Source organism: Camelus ferus, chromosome 3, assembly GCF_009834535.1.
Source record: "Camelus ferus isolate YT-003-E chromosome 3, BCGSAC_Cfer_1.0, whole genome shotgun sequence".
NCBI lineage: Eukaryota > Metazoa > Chordata > Mammalia > Artiodactyla > Camelidae > Camelus > Camelus ferus.
Window position 1 is genome coordinate 52,864,522 of NC_045698.1, and position 21,229 is coordinate 52,885,750.

At 36.1% G+C, this 21,229-nt stretch overlaps 1 protein-coding gene across 2 annotated transcripts in view; it reads right to left on the reverse strand.

Moving 5' to 3' along the window:
* Positions 1–21,229, reverse strand: part of HOMER1 (homer scaffold protein 1) — a 187,174-nt gene that overhangs the window by 143,675 nt on the left and 22,270 nt on the right. Inside the window, exon 3 of one of the 2 annotated variants that reach the window (XM_032475004.1) lies at positions 11,191–11,329. The exons of the other annotated variant lie outside the window; for it this stretch is intronic. The gene's annotated coding sequence lies outside the window, so the exon portion shown is untranslated. The remainder of the gene's footprint in view (positions 1–11,190; positions 11,330–21,229) is intronic. 2 annotated transcript variants of the gene reach the window in all.

The window sequence follows — 21,229 nt, forward strand, 5'->3', positions numbered from 1 at the left end:
TCAGCCAGCTCCAGATCCTCCTAGGTGTCCATCCCCCCTCAATTTACCACCTTCATCTATGAGAACATCGTGTGGAACTTGATCATTTTCTTTCCTAAAAAGAAGGTACAATTTGTCCATGGCAAGGCTCTAATTCATCATCTTTGCTTTCTCATGAAAACATCTCAATGAACAAAAAAACCATGCTGTTCGACCTACTTGTTTCCCTAGTAAACCAAGACTTCAAGCAAATTATTTAGCCTCTTGATTCCTAAGTTTTCTCATTTGTAAAATAAAAAATAATAAAATAATGTCCCTACTTCATAAAATTCTTGTGAGGATTAAATGACTGAATAGAAACAAAATCCTTAGAACAATGCCTGGCATGTAGAAAGCACTCCACAAATGTTAGCTATTTTTAATGCTTTTATGTGTTATTTGATTTGTATATAATGACCACATATTATCTTTGTAAACAGAAAAAAGTTAAAACTTGCAAAAATTCAAATATTCTGTTATACATAAATCACATTAATTTTTCTCAATTCTCATCTAGACAAATTGGCCAAAATTTTGGTTATCATCATAACATCTCATAGTCACCCTACAGAGAAATGGAATTAACTTTAGAGAAAGTATTTGAAAACTTAGATGAATATCTTAAATGAATATATACATATATAAAATAGATATATATTTAAAATGTACATGTATATAATTTTAAATTACTTGAAATTCTTCAACCATCCTCCAAAATAATCCATAGTTAATATTTTGTTGTCATAGGAATTTTTTGTTGTCAAAGGAAGTACATTAGAATATTTATCATATTTTACCTCTGAGTACTGGAATTTTGGATACTTTTTTCCCTTTATACCTTTTTACATGTTCTAAATTGTTGAGTCATCATGTGTTACTTTTTGTAATTAGAAAAAAAATTATACCTAACAATAAAGTTACTTTTAGAATCATTTTTGCACTACACATAGAAGAAAGTAGAAACAGAAAACATTTGAGATTCTAGTGACATGAGAGATTGCTTTTGAAACATTCTGAAATTATATTTTTATTGGTTTTAACAAGATTTACAACCTATTCAAAAAATGCAATAGAGTGAGCACTACAAAACAAATCTGTTTGAAAGCATTAGAACCAGCACATGAATAGTCATAACATCCAGTGGCATGTCCCTGTTGAAAAATAGTTTCTATAATCTGTAATGGTGGATGCTCTACTAATAGGGTAAGCTGCATGTTGAATAAAATGAAAAGACTTTTAAAGTAGAGATGAAAAATATTAAAGATGAGCAAGTATTTTAATGAAATTTCCTTTTGTTGTTTTTTATACCAACTATAATCAAATACATACATGAACTTAAAGAACATCAGCAAGTTTAGATAGATAGATAGATGATAGATAGATAGATGGATAGATAGATAGATAGATAGATAGATAGATAGATAGATAGATAGATAGATATTAAGAACATAGACTTTGGAATCAGACAGACTTTGACTTGAGTCCTCTTGGCCCTGCCAGGTAGTACTGGGTAAGTTATTGAATACTCTGAGCCTCAGTTTCCCTGTCTCTAAAGGGTGAATAATAATAGTACCTGAAGGGCTTGCTGTAATAATTAAACAAAGTATAAAATCCTGGTACATTGCAAATGCTTAGCAAATGCAATCTTTATATATGAAAGGCAACTATCAGTTTTTTGTTACTTTTACTGACGTAAAAATTAATTGTATTCTTCCTCCTCCTTTTATAATCAGCTGTATAAGAGGCACTATGCAAATGGAAAAGCAATATTAGACTATGTAAGAATTAGAGAAATGGACTTCAAAGTTGTTACTAAAATGCAATCCTTTGCTTTAAAGCATCCAAAACCTGTGAGAGTTTTACACAGAGGCATACCATACCAACTCTGTGATCTTATCAAGTGTAAAAGGAAAGCAAAAACAGAGAATCTAGCATTCAAATACAAAATCTTTTCTACTTCATGACCAATAGTCTCTGAATCCTGAATCACTGCATTGTGGTCTCTTCCATCTCTGAACTAGACTGCAGATTATCATTGAGCGTGGATTTATTACATAGGTGCTAGAGTCAACTCCTCATCTTTAAAGAACGCCTATCCTTGGACAAAGGCTCATATCACCCTTTAAAGGCCTTTGGAGATCCTCGGTCAAAGTTGGCCTCAAAGCTCGCCCTATGAATTAACTGAGCCCTTAAGAGTACATGAGGGTACCTACTACAATTTTTAGCTAAACCTCCACAAAACATTTTTCCTTAAATAATAATTCTTCTCTTCATAATTTTTCTGCCCCTCCCACTCCTTCCAGGCTTCTCTGAAAGACAGAACCTCCCACAGTTTGGACCCAGAGAGAAAGTGGTCCACCTCTATCCTTCATCCAGAACCTCCTTTAGAGTGCACACTGAGGCTTCAGCTCCACGGAACTTCCCTCCAGTCCACGGCATTCCCTTAACTAACAGCATCTCCGCGGGACCCTCTCATCTAGAAAGAGGATCAACACTTCTGGGCATTAAGTGTAGAGGAATGAGAACTGCTACCTTTCTGCCTACTTACCCAACTCTCAGATTTTTCCTATCATTTCTCCCATTGCTATTATGGATATACTTGGAGGAACTCAATATCACCTATGAACCTGATATTCTGTCTTCCAGATTACTTACACAGATTTTAAATATATTTGTCTCAGCACAGAAGGATCTCTGAGACCCTGCTGTTTATGCTTCTCCAAATTAAGACATGCTTACTGATTTGTATACTCTGTTTCCTCATTTTAAGTCAGGTTCCTATCCTTATTTATTTATTAATTTTTAAGTATTGCCAATCCAATGATGACCTCATCAAAATTTCTTACTAAATAGTAGGAAATGCCTTTTCATATAAGGATTTTGGAGAAGTCTTACAAGTATAAATTTTACCCATTAGTTTTCCCTTTGGCACGACAGTCTTTATTTCTCTAAAGACTTCATAATATTTCGATTTGAATTTCCCTTACAAGCTATGATGCCTTTTCCCCAGTAGGTTTTTATACATTTTTTCCGATGGTCCTACGATTTAATTACATATTCAACTGGTTTATCCAGTACAGTGTGATACTCACTATCTGTAAGTTTCCACAGCTATGCCTGCAATTCTTCATTTAGATAGAATTCAGATAGGCAATCCATCAGTCCCTGGGAAAGTTTGCCGTAACAGGGTACACAACTTGCCAGCAGCTGCACCATTTTACACTTGATGTTCTTTAAAAACCTACATAGATCAAGTTCTGTCAATTCATCTCTTTCCGGCATGTTAATTAGGTCTTGGGCACTTCTCAGTACTCATTCATGAGAATAATACCACCTTGCGTCTAGTACGGTGCTTTATGCTTTTCAATTATTTTCAGCATTTCAATGGGTCCAGTAGTGTTAAGCTCTGTGAATCAAAGGATAAACTACTCTAAAAAATAAAGCCTAATTAATCAAAAAAAAATTGAAAACTAGGACTCTTGGTAATGTTTCCTTAGTAAAGATGGAGGAGAAAAACATAAAATCAATTCATTTACTGTTAGGACTGTCTGTTGTATTCCTTTCCCCACCAATTAAGTAATTTCCTTTATTCTCTGCTTACCTCTTCTGATTTACTTAAAGGTTCTTTTCTTAGTCTTTAGAGTTCCCTGCATATTGCTTCTCAAATTCTTATTGACCATCATCAATAACTAAATTATTGGTTGATTTTCAAAGAAAACTACTCTATAATAGCTTTTATTTATTGGACCTCTGCTATTGCCAACCATTGTGCTAAATATGTTAAGTGTATTTTTTTAGTCAACCCACAACTCTAATGAGGTGGGTATTTACCCCAGCTTTATAGAAGAGGAAATGGAAGCTCTGCAGGAATTTATTTTTTGCTTGCCTACGGACCAGCTGAATTTAAACACTAATCTGCCTAATTCCAAACTTTTGCCCTTAACCTCTATTTGCCATTTAATTGGCACTAAATCAAGCATTTCTAGAACCAGAGTGGCCAGATTTGGATGTTGACAGTCTGCATCCTGGGCTGATTTTGCCACAACCATTTATTTGACCAAGGGCAGGTGACTTGTGGGAGCCTGTTTCTTTATCTGTTAAATGTGATGGCAGATTACACGACCCTTAATGTTCTGTCATTCTATTTATGTAAATATTAACTAATCTTACATGGTCATGGATAGGCACCAAACAAAAGTTTAAAATGTTAAAATGTGCTTCTCTTTTGAATTTAAAGAGAACAGTTTGATATTATTCATAACAATTTCTCCACACAGGAGGAATGTATGTGTTCTATTATTTTACATCATAGCCAAAAACCCCCCCAAAACAAAACAGAACAAAACAAACCATCAAAGGGCTCATTAAGCAGTACAGATCCCACTGTTGAGTGTGATGGCAGTTATATTTGCAAATGAATTTTATTCATTGCTCTGAATGATGGCTATACATGTTCACTGCTTGACTGTAAATTACAATAATTGAAAGTTTCAATGTAACAGAGTATTTATTCTCATTACTCAGATTGTATTCAGAGTGATCTCATGAAGAAAATGAATAGAGTCAGGGCTTAAATTTAGTTAAGTCAGACTTAGTTTTTGCCAGATAATTTTTTTGATTTCTAGGCTTCTCTTATTCTGTACCTAATAATTCAACCTTTTCTTGTTTCCATTTATAATGGAGAAGCCTTCCCTGCTGGTTATTTTGTGTGCCTCCCTTCCCACCCCTTCAATCCTGCCCAAGTTCTCTCCACCGCAATCTTTCTCCACCCTTCTCTGCCCTGTTCCATGCCTCAGAAGACTGAAATTTGCTGACTCCATGATTCCCTGTGAGCTGGAACACACAGGAGATCTGAGGGTGGAAAGTTGGGTATTTTTCCCCTGCCCCCTACTAGGATATTTCAGCTCTTGCTCGTGACTCTTCAACCACATTTTTCTCCAGATCAATCTTTTTTTTTTCCCCAGCTCCAGCTCTCACTGGGTTCTGCTAACTCTATTTCGTTTGTTCCTTCATCCCCAGGGGAAAAATGGCCCTCCCTCTGTAGCTGATTGCTGGCTGCGTCACCCTACTTTGTCTCTTTTCTTCACCTTGCCTGTATATCTCTGAGTAGTCTTTTCATGAAACTGTTTTCATTTGTACCACCTAGAGTGAATTTTGTTTCTCCCCTAGAACCCCAGATTTTTTTGAGATATTATTGACATACAATAAACTGCTCATAATTTGAAGTATACAATGTAAGTTTTGAAATATGTATACACCTGTGAAAGCATTACCAAAGTCAAGATAATGAATATATTATATTCAGCACCTTTAAATGTTTTCTCATGCCACTTTGTAATTCCTCCATCCAGCCCCTCCTTGTACCCCTGCCCTCATTTTTTTCCTATATTTTATTTTATTTATTTGGGGGGGGTGGTAATTAGGTTTATGATTCACCATCTCTTAACTAAAACCTGTTGGACTGGAATTTAAGCACTTCAATCTAAAGATGACATTGATTTCAATCAGTGAGTATGTATTGAACATCTTAATACACTCAGGATCATAAGTCTTGTCCCTGAGAAGTTTATAATCTAGTTTAAAAGTCCATGGTCAATATATTAAACAATTCACATGTAACACAGGACTTTAAGTCTTAAATTAGGTAGTTCATAGGAGTGGTCAGGAAGACACGAGATAAAATTATCATAGGAAATGCTCACCCTCCAGATAGTCCATACTCCTTATATTTTTTAATTTTCTGAATTGGAAACATTTTTATTTATTAGGCTTATAAAATATATTATTCTGAATAAGAGAGTATTAGTGAAATTTTAACCACCATGGAATCTCACTCATGTTGGAAATATCCTGAGTGAGTGAAATGTGTCCAAAGGTACCTGCTGTACAAACACCATGAGGGTCAAGAGGCCATTCTTGTGTATGTAAGGGGAATTTGTTAGCCAAATAAGAAGAGAGGTAGGGCATTTGCCTTTCATCAGTTTGAAACCATCCATCATTCCCATACACTGTGTGAGTAAGAAATTGTTGCTGACTCTGGAACTTCAATGGGGGTCCTCTGATAGGTCCAGAGATGTACACTAAAACTCAACCTTGCTCCCTACTTGGTTCAGAGAGAAGGCCCCAGGGGTGGGAGAATCGGAGAGGCATACACTACACTCTGGTGCCTAATATGATTATTGCAATCCAATAAACAAGACACTATTTTAAGAGCTTGAATGTCAGGAGTACAAGTTTGATATTTCAACCACAGGTTGGGAGGGGAAAGACAGAATGTGCAGAAAGGTGTTGGGTTTCTCTGCCTGTGTACAGATGTCAGTGGGTTCTCTGTCATAGCAGGAAAGGCTTTATCAGGACGTGGGGGCTGGTTCTCAAACTTGTTTAGAATTCAGTTAGACAAGAGAGGAGAAGGACTGGTAGGGGAGAGAAAAATATAAGGTTAGGAAGAAAGGTGGCAAAGAGGTAGGTATTACACATAGGACAATGAAAAGACCAGCTTGATTTGACAGTCAAGTATACTTTGAGAAGTACAAAGTAATATTGGACAGATGGAATGAGGGGCAAATCAACTTTCTGTAATTGTGCTGATGGGAAAGAACAGAACACCAGAATTTCAAAGTATTATCAGCAACGTGTTGGTCTTTAAGTAGTGTACTTTGCTTTTCAGTATTGATGTAGCCACCCTGTAGAATCACGGTTGGTTAGAAATGCTTCGTATTCAGCAAGAGGGGCTTGAATTGGTAAGATTCCAGATCTGGAAGCTGATTTTGAGGTCCTGTGCATTTTACAGTAGATGTAGGAAGAGGGGAAGTTCAGAAGTGCATTCTCAACTAAACTGAGGGTGGGGATAGAGCCACTCATGAGGCAACATAGATTTGCAGCTACTGCAACAATAGTCATTCAAGTTGCTTCCTTTCCCAAAGCAGGAGGAAACATAGAAAGATTTCCTTTCCCTGCACAGGAGCCTGCTTTCTACCAGGAGTGTGAGAAACAAAGCTTCACCATTTATTGCCAGCCCCACCATGACAGGCACTGAGTAAAGGAAGGGTCATAAGAATACAAAAATAATAACAGGTGGAGAGAGGAATTTCCAAGGCTTTAGCAAGCACTGTTCTGTTGGGTGCTGCACTCTATGAACTTTTCTGTTCTGCCTTTACTCTCAGTTCTCCCAACTCCAAATGAGGTAAAGTGGTGCTGAAACTCATCCATCATTAACAACTGCTGCATAAATGTCTTTGAAATACTTGGTTCTAGAGTAGCAATTATTGGAGCACTTAGCTAATAAATGCCTTGTGAGTCTAACCTCTGGATATCAGACAATTAAATAAAAACGCTTGAAAACCAGTTATTGAAGTGACTCGTAAGTGTTTTTTTCACATTAAGGTAACAGTATGATATAACACTCTTATCATGACAGTGGCCTTACTCCTTGAGTTAGCAGAACAAAGGACTTATGCTCTATATAACTATTTCAGGCAGAGAGAATTTCCGAGTCAGCACCTTTTTTCCCTATAAACCAGTGCTGCATACATCACATTGATCATCACATTGATGTGAAGTCAGATGAGATAATTATGTGAAGATGCTTTGTAAACCGAAGGGTTATATAATGGTCAAGGAATCAGTATTATTCAATGAATCATAAAAGAATGTGTTGGAAGGCCACTTGTAAGTCAATATTTTCAAGTTCTAGGAAAATGTACCTATTCTTTAGAAGTAAAGGTATTGAATTACATTTTTGAAATGTTATTTGTTACAAGTTTGGTATGCTGGCAACAATAATCTGGAGTGCTAACAAGAATGAAATACATACATTAAAACAGTATTATTCCATTACCTCTTTTTAATGCTTTAAAATATTGTGTTCCAAATGTATATAGGTAGTTTTAAAAGGATATTCACTGCAACATTGGTACGGCAAAACAAAACAAAAACAAACCAACAAATCCAACCTGGAAACAACCCATGTGTCCATGATTATATATTTATTTAAATAAATTATGGTACATTTGTATCATGGACTGCTATATAGCCAAAGAAAAGAATGCAGTAGACTTTACAAGTACTAACATGGAAAGATACCTAAGAGATATTAATGAGAAACATAACGTGCAAAGCAGTATGTATTGTATGATTTATATGTTTCTAAGAGCTAAATAATTGTCAAGGAATTACTGAAAAAAGTCTCTATATAGTAATGCATGCTACTAAGCAGGAAAATATTCTTGCAAAATATTGCTACTCCTTTATTAATAATGGCTCTCCATATCACAAAAGCTTAACTTTCTACAATAATTTTGTAATGTTTGGATTATTTAAAATAATGAGCTTATACTCTTTTCATGAGCATAAAAAGTCAAGGCTTTTACACATGAATAAAACACCTAGGCTTCAAACAAAACCTAAATGCATTTATCAGCAGATATGATTGACATTCAATCATATATTGAAAGATATATTGAAGGTTTGAATTGCTAAAGCCAAATAGAGTTAGTTCAACTTGCTGAGGACAATTTGGAATTGTGGAGCTTGAAAAAAATGCCTCAAAATTTTGATCTCACTGCTCTAAGGCACCAGGCAATAAGTTCAAAATAAGGTTCAGAGTCTCCATGGAGCTAAAACAACTTTTCCTGCTAACATAAGCTGAAACAAAGATGAGTTTTACCCTCTTATAAGATTTTTAGCTTTTGTTTGTGACCAATAAATCAAAGGTCCACATGTTTGTTGAATGCACTCTAAGCCCCAGAGAGAAATCAACAAAAATACCTTGAACATAAGTTGAACAAGGTCAACTTGGATTTGTGCAAAAGAAAATTCTGGTAATGACCAAAGTTAGTTTTGCTGCTTGCCATTGGGAGCAAAGCAATAAGAGTGTGGACTGTTTGTGAAGGGAGATATTTAAAAGATTCTGCCATTTCAGAGATGAATGATCCCTTTTCCTTTATTTGTCCCTCCCCAAATCAGTTAAAATGCCCAGTTGATGGCTGAACATAGAGGAAACTATGTTCTTAAAATTCTCATGTTACAGAGGGGAGGGTATAGCTCGATGGTAGAGCACATGCTTAGCATGCATGAGGTCCTGGGTTCAATTCTTGGTACTTTCATTAATAAAATTTTTTTAAAATTCTCATGTTACAGGCTATTTAGCAATACATGAAACAAATCTGATACAGACAAATAAAATAAGAAAATCTCAACTTGTGAAGTTGGTGGGGTTGTAGGTGATTTAAAATTTTTTCCATTATTGCTTTAAAATTGGGTAAGCCACACATTTAAATACAAAATGTTTTTTTTAAATGATGATTTCACAAAAATTATGGCTTCCTTTTACACATCAAAGGATGCACATGAAGGAAAAAAATCATTCAATACCATATTTGCAAAAATAGTTTGGTTCTAGACTGACCCTTAGAACTCTTCAAAACGAGTTGCAAACATAGGGTAAGAGAGGAAATCATTCTTTTGGTATTCTACGACTGTCTAATTGTTTCAGCTTCTTCAATACACTTCCATTATAAGCAAACATTATCAATGTAAAAAGCCTTTTGGGATTTGGAAGTTAGGTTCCACAAGCTCACTCTGTCCCCTCTGGCATTATCATATGAGAATATAGAGGAAATACAAATGAATTAAATAATATCCCTTTCTAAAACAATAAAGATTTAAAATAAAAAAAGAAAGCTCACATCCTCTATTAAATATTTATCACAAGTTCCTAAAAACTCCTTAGGAAATCTGAGGTCCAGGATCCATACTGCTTATAATAAAAATACTGTAAATACCAATATGTTTGTAATTTAAACATATGAAATCACATTTAATCATCTTAGAAGGTCATAAGCAAACTCCAAACTTTAATAAAAAAACTATAATAAACTTAAGAAACCAGTCAGAAGATAGCATACACTTCAGTTTTGCTTTAATTTTAAATAAATAATATGTTTAACAGCAGAAATTACATTAATTGAGGAGTTTAAAAAGCTGGTAAGATTGACCACTAGGTGAGTTACAACAGAACATGTTAGAGCTATATTGGTTTTCAACTAATTTTAATCAAAGATTAAGTAACATAATTACTTTACTTTTATTCTTGTAAAAATAGGTGAAAATTAAGCTGTAACATAAATGTGTTTGTGTATGATTGACCTGCAATACCATGCTCTTTGTTTTTTTCAGCTAAAATCTGGTGTTTGTATATTTGCAAAAAAATTTATACTGTACACAGTAACATTTGCTTCATAGAATCATGATAAGTGACAGCATGTAGAAAACATATGAAAAAGCAAGGATCCATTTTCTAATTATAATACCTAAGTATTATATATATAATTATATAATATATAATTAGATGTAATACTTGAGATACAATAGTGAAATAGTAAGAAAAAATCAAATCACAATGACTTTGACCCCAAAAGATTTGAGAATAAATGGTAGATAAATATGAATAGCCACATAGTTATAAATGTTGGGAGAATGGGTTATAAGCACTTCATGATGTAAAGACTACAGTTCTTTAGAATGAATGCAGTTAAGTTATTCCATTTTTTTTTCACACCCAGTATTTCAAATAAGAAAAATTTTTTTAAGAGTAGCTATTAGTGATCACGTATCTCCAAACTTTCTCTGATATTAAATCTGCTTAATCAGCTGAAAAAGGACACTTTTAATAAAAGAAATCTATTTAAATTTAAGCATTTTTCTTCAAACACAGTTCAGTAAGCCTTTGTTGTCTGTTGACTTTATTGCACAAATGCAAATGTGAAGAAAAATACAGATCCAGTCCTGTTAAGCAGGGATCATAAGTGAAACACACAAATAATCACCATGCAATGCAATGAATGCAATTGTACATATGTGTATAGTTGTAGGAGTAGCAGAGAAAGAAGTAATGAACCCCTGGGTTTTGAGGAATGAATAGGAGTACAACAGGAAGAGAAGGAAGGTAGGAATCTACTTCCTATTGTCTGTCTCAGTTTTTATCTACAAAATAAAACATATTATAATTCTATAATCATTTTTGGAAGGAACTAATCATTAAAGTTCTTAAGAGTACAAATTGCTTAGTATCAAAATCAATTATTGTAAATTGTTTTGATTAAATAGACTTTTAAAACTATATATTTACAGCTCCATTGAAAAAATTGGTCAAAAATAAAAAGGTACCCCTACCTTGCAGGCAGGTGGGAGAGGAAAGTAAAGGCACAGACTCTGGTGCCAGACTGCCTAGGTTTGATCTCAGGCTCTGCTTCTTACATGCTGTGTCATCTTGGGCAAGTTATTTAACCCTATTGTCCTTCAGTTTCCTTATCTGTAAAATAGGGATGATAATTATAGCAGTGCTTGCTTCATAGGGTTGTTGTTAAGATTAAATGAGTTAATTAAAATAAAACATCCAGAACTGTGGCGCCTAGTAAGTGTTATATAAATGTTAGTTATTTTTATTATAGTACATTTCTTTTAAGTACTCTAAATTATAAAGTAAATGGTAGTTTCCTAGCTCAACAGGAGCTGATGACTAGTTGAAAACCAACCTGCTGTTCTATCTAAGGGGCTGAGTTTTCCTTGATAAATGTCCCAGGAAGGAATCCCTGGGGCTGTCATCTTGATCTCTGGCCAATAGTTCCAAATATGCTGAGTGAGTTGAATCCATTCTGCAGGAAATCCATTCTGAACAATGAGTCAGCTGGGAAGGGAAACTACCTCTTCTCTGCTGGCTGAACAAATGCTGAAGATTGTTTTACAAAATCTCTTGGTGCCTGAGGGCAAGTTTCCCAATATGGGATGTAAACCTGAAGGCACTTAACCTCCCATGTCATTTTTCCCAGAAAAAAGGAAGATTAACAAAACCATTCTGTAGTCAACTATCAATGCACAAGCTTATCAAGATGAAATACTGCCATAAAGAAGCAAAACTCAGTTTTAGAATTCTGAAGAACTTACTTATCAAGTAATAACAGCAAAATGTGCAGTGAGTTTCCCTCAGGGATTCCACACCATCATGTCCAGCTGCCCAGTCACTGATTTTGAGGCATTAAGGACAGAGAATTCAATGGCACAATCAGGTTCCCTGTGAAATGCTTTAGTTACACTAATTTATATGTACACAATTGAATGTATATCACCAATATTTCCATAAACGTGGTGGACCAGTCATGAGACACGGACAACCAGTTGCAGGTATAGCACACTGGTAGTTCCTCTCCTGCTTCTTGAATCCTATTTTCAGAATGAGAATAATATCTAAAGGAGAGAAAGGGGGTGGGAAGAGATAAATTGGGAGTCTGAGATTTGCACATACTAACTGCTATATATAAAATAAACAACAAGTTTCTACTGTATTAGCATAGGTAATTATATTCAATATCTTGTAGTAACCTATAATGGAAAAGAATATGAAAACAAATATATGTACATATATGTATAACTGAAACATTATGCTGTACACCAGAAATTAACACAACATTGTAAACTTTTACTTCAACAAAATTTTTTTAAAAAAAGAATAATATCAAAGATTAATTTGGAACTTAAAATGTGATACTCACTGTACTAAAACCTTTTTCCATATTGCCTCATTTAATCTTCAGTCCCATGTGGCAAGTACTATTTTCATGCATATTTTACAGAGGAGGAAACTGACACACAAACTTGTGCCAAGGCCATATAATTTTTTTAAGTCCATATAATTTTAAAAATGAGGATCTGGGGCTCATATCATGGTCTGTCTAACTCCAAAGCACATACCTTTTGCCCTCTGCTGTAATCTTCTGTCTCTGGAAGGAAAAAAAATGTTTTTCTGTTGTGAGGGAGGGGCAAGATGTGAGTAAGTTTAAAAGTGAACACAGCTGGTCTTAGGCAAACTTGGAAAAAAGATGCATCTCTGGTGCCTGCTCACTTCCATTTCTGAATCTTTCTTCTACATTGTTATGTTTCTTTTGTGATTTGGTGTACAAGTTTAATAAAGGTATTGATTCTGTTATAAAATTTGGTATTGCAAAATAAAATTTGACTATCTAATCATGGGCACAGTTCTCTATCCCCTAATTTCCTGTAGATATTATGACAGATTCATTTTCTGACTGTCCTACTCTATCTGTCATTTATGACAGCCCTGATGCTGGTTAGCAGAGAAAGGAAACTATTCTGCTGCCCAAGATGGGGCCTAACACCAGTCCCTTCTTTGCTTTTTCAATGTTCAGCAATTGTCTTCTCTGACCACTTCCAAAATCTCTTAAGAACCTAACACTGATGTTGTGAGAGGTTCTGTGACAAGTGTATCAGGCTTTAGGCTTGGTTCTGATTACTGAAATGCAAATTTGAATGAATGAATTATTTAAAATTCTGGCCTCTAAAAGTTTTCAGTTATGGTGACAACCTACGTGGTCTTGAATTCATATTTACACACAGCTTCTCAAGAACAGAATTATTGGGCAAAATGACCACCGTGTATACTGGTTTTCAAATCAATATGTTTGATTGTTCATATAACATTAGAGCTTAAAGATCATTCAATCCAATGCATTTAGAGACGAGAAAATGAAAATCCTGGGAAGCTAAGAACTATCCCAAAGTCACACAACTTATGCTTGTACAGAATTAGAAACCATGTCTTCTTATCATTATCTTTTCTAATCAACAGATAACAAGACTAAAGGGCAATATAATGTGGAAGGATCGAGGGTCAAGGAATAGACAGATAGGTCTAGTGCCTGATTTTTCCACTATGTGACTTTAAACTCTTAAACTCTCTGGACCAATTTCTTCAACTATAAACAGATGGATTTGTCCTAGGACTGTCCAATAAGATAATCATTAGTTACAGACAAGGCTATTGAGCACCAGTCCAAATTAAGGTGATCTGTAAGTATAAAATATCTATACAATTTCAAAGACTTAGTACTACAAAAAGTGTAAAGTATCTCATTATATAATTTTTATATTAATTAATGTTGAAATGATAACATTTTGGATATCTGGGGCTAAATAAACATATTACTCAAATTATTTTTATGTTTCTTTTCCCTTTTTTTAAATTGAAGTATGTAGTTGGTTTACAATGTTGTGTTAGTTGCTGGTGTACAGCATAGTGATTCCATTATACATTTTTTTTTCATATTTTTCCTTATAGGTTATTACAAGCTATCGAATATAGTTCCTTGTGCTATACAGTAGGTGCTTGTTATTTATCTTTTCTGTATGTAGTAGTTTGTATCTGCTAATCTCCAACTCCCAATTTACCCCTTCCACCCCTTTCCCCTTTGGTAACCATAAGTTTGTTTTCTATGTTCTTTTCTTCTTTTTAATGTGGCTACTAGGAAATTTAAAATTTCCTATATGGTTTGCATTATCTTTCTACTGGACACAATACAAGATTTCTCAGGTTTCTTTTAAGTGAGGGGTCTGCACATTGTTTTTTTTTTTGCAAAAGGCCAGATGGTAAATATTTTAGGCTCTGGGGACTATGTGGGCTCTATGGCAACTGCTCAAGTCTGCCTGGGCAGCACTAAAGCAACCACGGACAACACATGTGAGCATGGTTATGTTTCGATAAAACTTTATTCTTACATCCAAATGGGTGTATTCATACAATACATACACCAAAAGATGTAGCTGTGTTTCAATAAAACTTAAGTTACAAAAACAGGCGATGGGCTGGATGTGGTCCACAGGCAAGCTGTAGTTTGCCATCCAGAGACTATGGGTCCATTCAGTCTTTCTTCCATTCAGTATTTACCGAGAAGCTATTATCTCTTTTAAAATTTGTACTGTAAAGTGGGGGGAGGGTATAACCCAAGTGGTAGAGCCTATGCTTAGCATGCACGAGGTCCTGGGTTCAATCCCCAGTATCTCCTCTAAAAATAAATGAATCAAATTACCTTCCCCTGACAAAATAAAATAATTAAATAATATAATAAGTAAAGTATTAATAAATAAATAAAAATATTTTTAAAAATTAAAATTAAAATATGTATGATAAAGACCCAGCCTCTGCCTTGAGTCTAGATGAGGAGCCAGGAACATAAGCACATAAGCTGTCATGATACACTGGGAACAACACTATAATTGAGGAGTTAGGATGACTTCTTACGGGAGCAACAATTGAGTTAGAAACTGGAAGAATGAGGAAGTTTCCAGATTGAAGAAAGAAACAAACAGGTATATGTAGGAAAATGTGATAATGTAAGGGGATGTGTGGGTGTGGGTGTGTGTGGAGAACTGTGGTAGCGGTGGTGGGGAGTAAGGTCAGAGAGCCAGATGATGACATGCCTTATGTACACCAAGAGCATATTCAGATGCTACGATAGTGCATATTCAACAGGAATTCAACAGGAATTCTGAAGGCCAAAGCATGCCATCTTGGGGGCCGGCCCCGAGTGTAGCACCAGCCATGGAGGGCAGCCAGGCTGGCAGGGGGTGGAGGGGCCCCAGAGAAGCACAGAGACAGCTGCAGAACTGATGACTGGGCGATCTGCAGGTAATTAGATCAGTGTGTTTTGCATCAGAGAGCTGAAAACCTAGCCCAGCGCTGGCCCACCAGGGCCAAACAACCTTACCAGGTACTGCTGGCAGGCCTGAGGCAGAAGCAGAAAAGAAGTGGGCAAGAAGTAAAGGGAAGGGAGGAAAGTAGTTAAAAGAAAAAGCAAGTGAGGTGAAAGCGCAGGTCTCTCTGGAGGTAGTAGATCGCTAATGACCATCGGAGAACCTCAGCAGTGCTGACCAGGAGGCTGACAGACGAGGTGCAGAGGTTCCTGGCCCTGACTATGCATTAGAATCCCTTGTGTAATTGGAATTAAAGAAAAAATACTGATGCCTGGGCTGCACCCTCCAAATTAATTCTGATTTAATTGGAATCAAGGGCCCATGTGTTGGTAATTTTAAGAGATGATTCTAGTCTCAGCCAGGGTGAAGAAGCGCTGGTTTGGCTGACTGCAAGCTGGTCAGATGCCCTATGACTAACCTGGCTGGTAAGAATCATGCTCAAGGGAATTCAAGCCCATATTCATATGTGGGAAAACAATGAAAATTACATGCTACATTAATCCACAAATATTTATAGTCGCTTAGTACTGTCATTTGATGTGAATGCATGTAAGATTTTTCTGCATTAGTCTGAAATAACTAAAATCAGGGGGCTTCGCCAGAGGTTTTTGGTCCCAGAGATTCTAGAGTACTGTACTCTCTTTTTGTGGGATCATCAACTCTAAGAGATAGGTCTTCTGATGCCCAAGATTGCCATTCACTTCAGAAAGTAGAATGTTCCTATAAGGCAATCAAGTAAAGCAGCTGCAGACAACCAGCAAACCATAAACTCTGGTTTAGTATTTTTTCCCCCTGGCAGAAGATAGAGCCACAGCAAATACTTAATCAAGGGTGTAGAAGTACAAAAGCAATTAGAAATACTATTTCACCTTTTTATAGTTGGGAGGATTATAAATGGACATTTCTTTCCTTTAAGCTAAGAGTAGAAAACATGAAACTGTTTCAAAAGACTCAGCCTACCTGGCTACTTAAATATTGCAATTCCCACTGCCTATCCACCTGCCTTCCTCTATTTTTCCCACAGAACTTCACCTTTCTCCATAGTACATAACTGTTAGTTACTTTGTTTATTGTCTCCCCCATCTTCACTAGGACATAAACTCCATGAATGCCAGGATAGTTGTCTGTTTTACTTAGCTTCCCAGTATCCAGCCCTAGTTGGCTAAATGTTTGTTGAAAAAGCAAACAAATTATTTGAAAACTCTGGTTATTTTGACATAACGAAAAATGTTTTAGAACAAGAGAGGGAAGGTCTGATATCACTCTCAAAGCGAGTTTCTTTAAAGCAACATGGATGGACTTAGAGATTATCACATTAAATGAAGTAAGTCAGACAGAGACAAATACCATATGACACCAACTATATGCAGAATCTTAAAAAAATGATACATCTTATTTACAAACCAAAAACAGGCTCACAGACGTAGAAAACAAACTATGGTTACCAAAGGGAAAAGGACAGGGGAGGGATAAATTAAGAGTTTGGGACTAACAGATACACAGTACAATAGATAAAGTAGATAAACAATAAGGGCCTTCTGCATAGCACAGGGAACTACATTCAATATCTTGTAATACCTTATAGTGGGAAAGAATCTGAAAAAGAATATTTATTTGTATAACTAAAACGTTTGCTGTACACCTGAAACTAATATTGTAAGTCAATTACACTTCAATTAAAAAACAAAATTAAAAAAAAAGCAAGTTAAAAAAAGATTTTGAAATTCTGCTAAAGCTGTTGGAAACAATAACAGATAGATGGCAAGTGAAGGTATAAAAATCAATACGAGGCTGGAAGAAATTGGAAGAAGTTAGTCCGCAGTGGTAGAATTGCCTGTTGCCTGAAAGAGTATCTTCTTAGGATTTCCATTCAGGTCTAGGTTATGCTAAAAATTGTTTTCTCTCTCTCTCTCTGTCTCTCTCTTTTGCTATGAGGCCCAAAATATGAGGTCAGAAACAGAAACAGGGAAGTTTCAAGAAATTAACTGAATGTTTTCTTTCTAGAAGTCCTAAGCAAATAGTTACAGATCCACTTAGGGCTTAAAAATAGAGTGGAAACTGCTTATAAGAATTTCTTTATAAAAAGTTGCTCTGAAGTCTACAGTTCTGGAACCAGGATATCCCTGTAGACTGCTGATTCTAAGAGAAGATTTATGGCAAATTTAATCTGTGTGGGCCTAAGTGAACCTGGACTAGTTTAAGCAGAGGATTGTAGAACAGGATACTTAGCTATAGTTACGTTAAAGGCTAATAAGAAAAAACGTCTTCCAATTTGGGCCTCTGGCTGGGTCATTACTTCTCACCTGTTGACAGCTAACTGAATTTTCAGCCTGCTACCAAATGGTAATCCAGTCCTGAGGGACTCATCTCCAGTTCCAGCCCAATGAAGTGGTGGCACCAGGAAAAAACATTGCCCTCAGCTCAATGTCCTACTTAATTAAGGGAGACAACAGACTCAGGGGGTGTGGAAGAGGAGTGAGAACAAGACAGAGAGGCAGGAGAGGAAGACAGAGAGAAAGATGAACAACAAAGAAGTAGAGATGGAGCTGCCAAGGGACAGTGAGAATTCTAAGCCACATAGACCTGTGCACAGACAAACCCACCTGTGCATGCGCACATAGTGATCCCACAAAGACAGGCAGACTCACAAAGAAAGATGGAATTTAGTGGAGTTTAGGGCCTGGTACTAAAGGTTTCTAAAGTTTTCTTTTTTCTCTAACTATAGATATAAATGGGAATAACAGTATTTATTAGTTGCAAAGTGAGGTGATACACTTAAGTCAAGAATAAAAAGTTATCCATCCTGCCTCGGGATACACTCTTTACGTATTAAAAAAATTACAAACCCTAGATTTTCTTTAAGTAATTTCTTTCCAAATTACTTTCAAGATGACACATACTTAGTAGATGTAAGAATGCTCTCAGATATGATGGTAGCCTTGAACGAATCAAAGAAAAGATTAAAAGATTGTTTTTAAAACAATATATGAGGTATTTAAGAAGTGAAGGAGAATAAACTCAGGAAATTTGAGTAATAAAGGAAAGATTCCAACTAAAATTGCCCTGAAGTCCCTCTGTGCCTGAATACACCTCTTTGGGGGAATCTGCCCTGCTTATTTTTTGGCTGACCAGGTGTCCACATTTTTTACCACATGCCTCTGCCTCTCCACCTCCAACCGTAGATGCTGGTGCTGAAGAGTGGCCTCTGATCTAGGGATAGCCACTTCAGGAACCTGTCTGTGGCTAATAGGATGGAAGCTCTGTAACAGCAGACATTTTCATCTGTCTCTTCCACTGCTTTTACCCCAACAACTAGAAGAGTGCCAAGCATACATTACTTATTCCATCAATATTGAATGAATGAATGAATGAATGAATGTGGCTTGGCCCAAGTAGTTGAGCTGTGTTAGTTAGAGTCCTCTCTTGTGGATCTGAAATTTGAGAAAAAGAGAGGAAGTAGTGGGGGCAAAGGGTGAAAGGATGCCAGGGACTTGACTGGTAGCCAAAATTCATAGGCAAGTTATCAGGAAATTGAAAACAGATGGAGCTGGGAGAGAGTGAGTAGATGACATACATAGAATGATGTGAAGACGTGACAGGAGACCAAGAAACTGCTCCATACAAGCCACATTTCCCTTGGGCTTCCTGTGAGATCCCTGCAATATCTCTGCAGTCTTCAGAACAACCCCACCACCACCCCTTCCCTGAGTTAGCTTGAGTAATTCTTTGTTCCTTATCATTATGAAAACCCTAACTTAAGCCAGAATGTTGTATTTGATGCAGTAAAGCTATCCCAAGAGAAGGCTGTTATAACTACTTACATGATAGTAAAAGAAGGAGGCTAAACTGGTATACAGAAATGATTAAAACATAAAAATTAAAAAATTAAATTTACAAAATGAAACTGGTCCAGGGTCAAGGATACCAGAAAATAATCATTCATGCACCAAAAAAAGTTAGACGTTTGCTAGGTACAGGCATTGTGCAACATGGAAAGACATGATCAACCCTCTTTAGGAATCGACATTCTAGAAGAGGAACAGCATGTACAGTGAAAGCTGCAAAGATCGCAACAAAGCGCAAAGGGAGCACGTGAAAGGGAGACATTTTGAACTAAGATGTGAAGAGTAAGTAGAATTTGGCCTGAATAGGTGAGAAGATTTTGCAGAAAAATTGTACTCGAGTTGCTGAGCAGGAGAAGGAGGACATTTTAGGCAGGAGGAATAAATATGCTAATACATGGAGGCAGGAAAAAAAGATAATCATGGACTCATGAGTCTGTGAAGGGCAAGAGAGGACCAGCATAAGATCCAGCTGGACAGGTAGGCAGGGGTAGATGGTGAAGGAATCGAGATTTTATTCTGTGGGTTATTAGCTGCCATAAAGAACACCGAGCACCAGGGATGCGTGACTACATTTTCAGGTGAGAAATTTCACCCTGGTGGTGGAGTCATTTAATTGGAGCTGGAAGAGAGTCAGGGGTGGGGTTTAGGGAGAGGTGGGGCCATAGAATAGTCCTTGTGGAATCCAGGGCAGAAGAGATGGAACTTACAAAGAGCGAGCTGGATTTGAGAGTTTGGGGGTAAAATCATCAAAACTTGCTACTTGATAAAGATGAGATTGGTAAGTCTGTATAGATAAAGACTAAAGATATGAAAAACAATTATTAACATTTGGAAATAACTTTGTAGCCACTAAGGAGAATTAACACACTCAATCATCAGAACAGCACTGGGGGGGGGGGGGGAGGAGAAGCTACTGCTATTTTCAAAACCTCCATTTTATAGAAAAAGATAAGTCTCAGAGACCTCAAGGTCTCTGAGCCAGAACTAAAATTTAGCTTCTCTGATTTGAAGCTCATTTTTTTCCCCTTCAATTGGGCTGTCTCTGTGAGAGTCAGGTGAACAGATAAGAGCCTAGAAAAAGATTTCTCAAGTTAACTCTACTGTTAAGAAGACAACAGAAAGACAAAAAAGTTAAACTTCTGTCAAAGAATTTTTAAATAATTAAACCTATTTTTCATTTATTCATTAAAATGCTGAAAGAACAAAAACATTCAGGACTCAGAGCCCGATTCTTCTCCTTTATATATTGATTTTGTGTTTAAATTCAAAGGTAGAAGTCTTCGTTTTTCTTATTTTCCTCTCTTTGAAGAAAAATGACATTTTATAGTTTTGTGAGCAGGGTTATTTTTCTTGTTAGGATTTTATACTCTATTTCAAAAATGACAGGTAATGCATTTCATAGTGGCTTTGTAGCCAATTTCTGATGATACTGAACTAAGTCTTTACATAACATTGCTCTTATAAGGAATATGATATTCTTTACCAACATTCAACTCACTAATCTTTATGATGTCCCTGTCATTTCAACGAGCATCAGGAATTTTACCCTCTCCTTGCAAATAGAGAAACTCAGTCTTAAAGTGTTTAAGTCTGTTCCCAAGAGTTTTACAAAGCAGATCAACACCATTCTCTTTTACTTTCAATCCACTAGACGACTTAGGCTCCAGCTGAAAAAAGTGTTGTTGTTTTTTTTTTTTCCAGATTAAGATTCACATGCATATAACCTGTATTGAATGCCTACTATGGGCTGTGTACTATGTAAATTATTTTGTTTATTCCTCAGGAACTCTCTAGTCTTTTATCAACTTAAATAATGATTACTA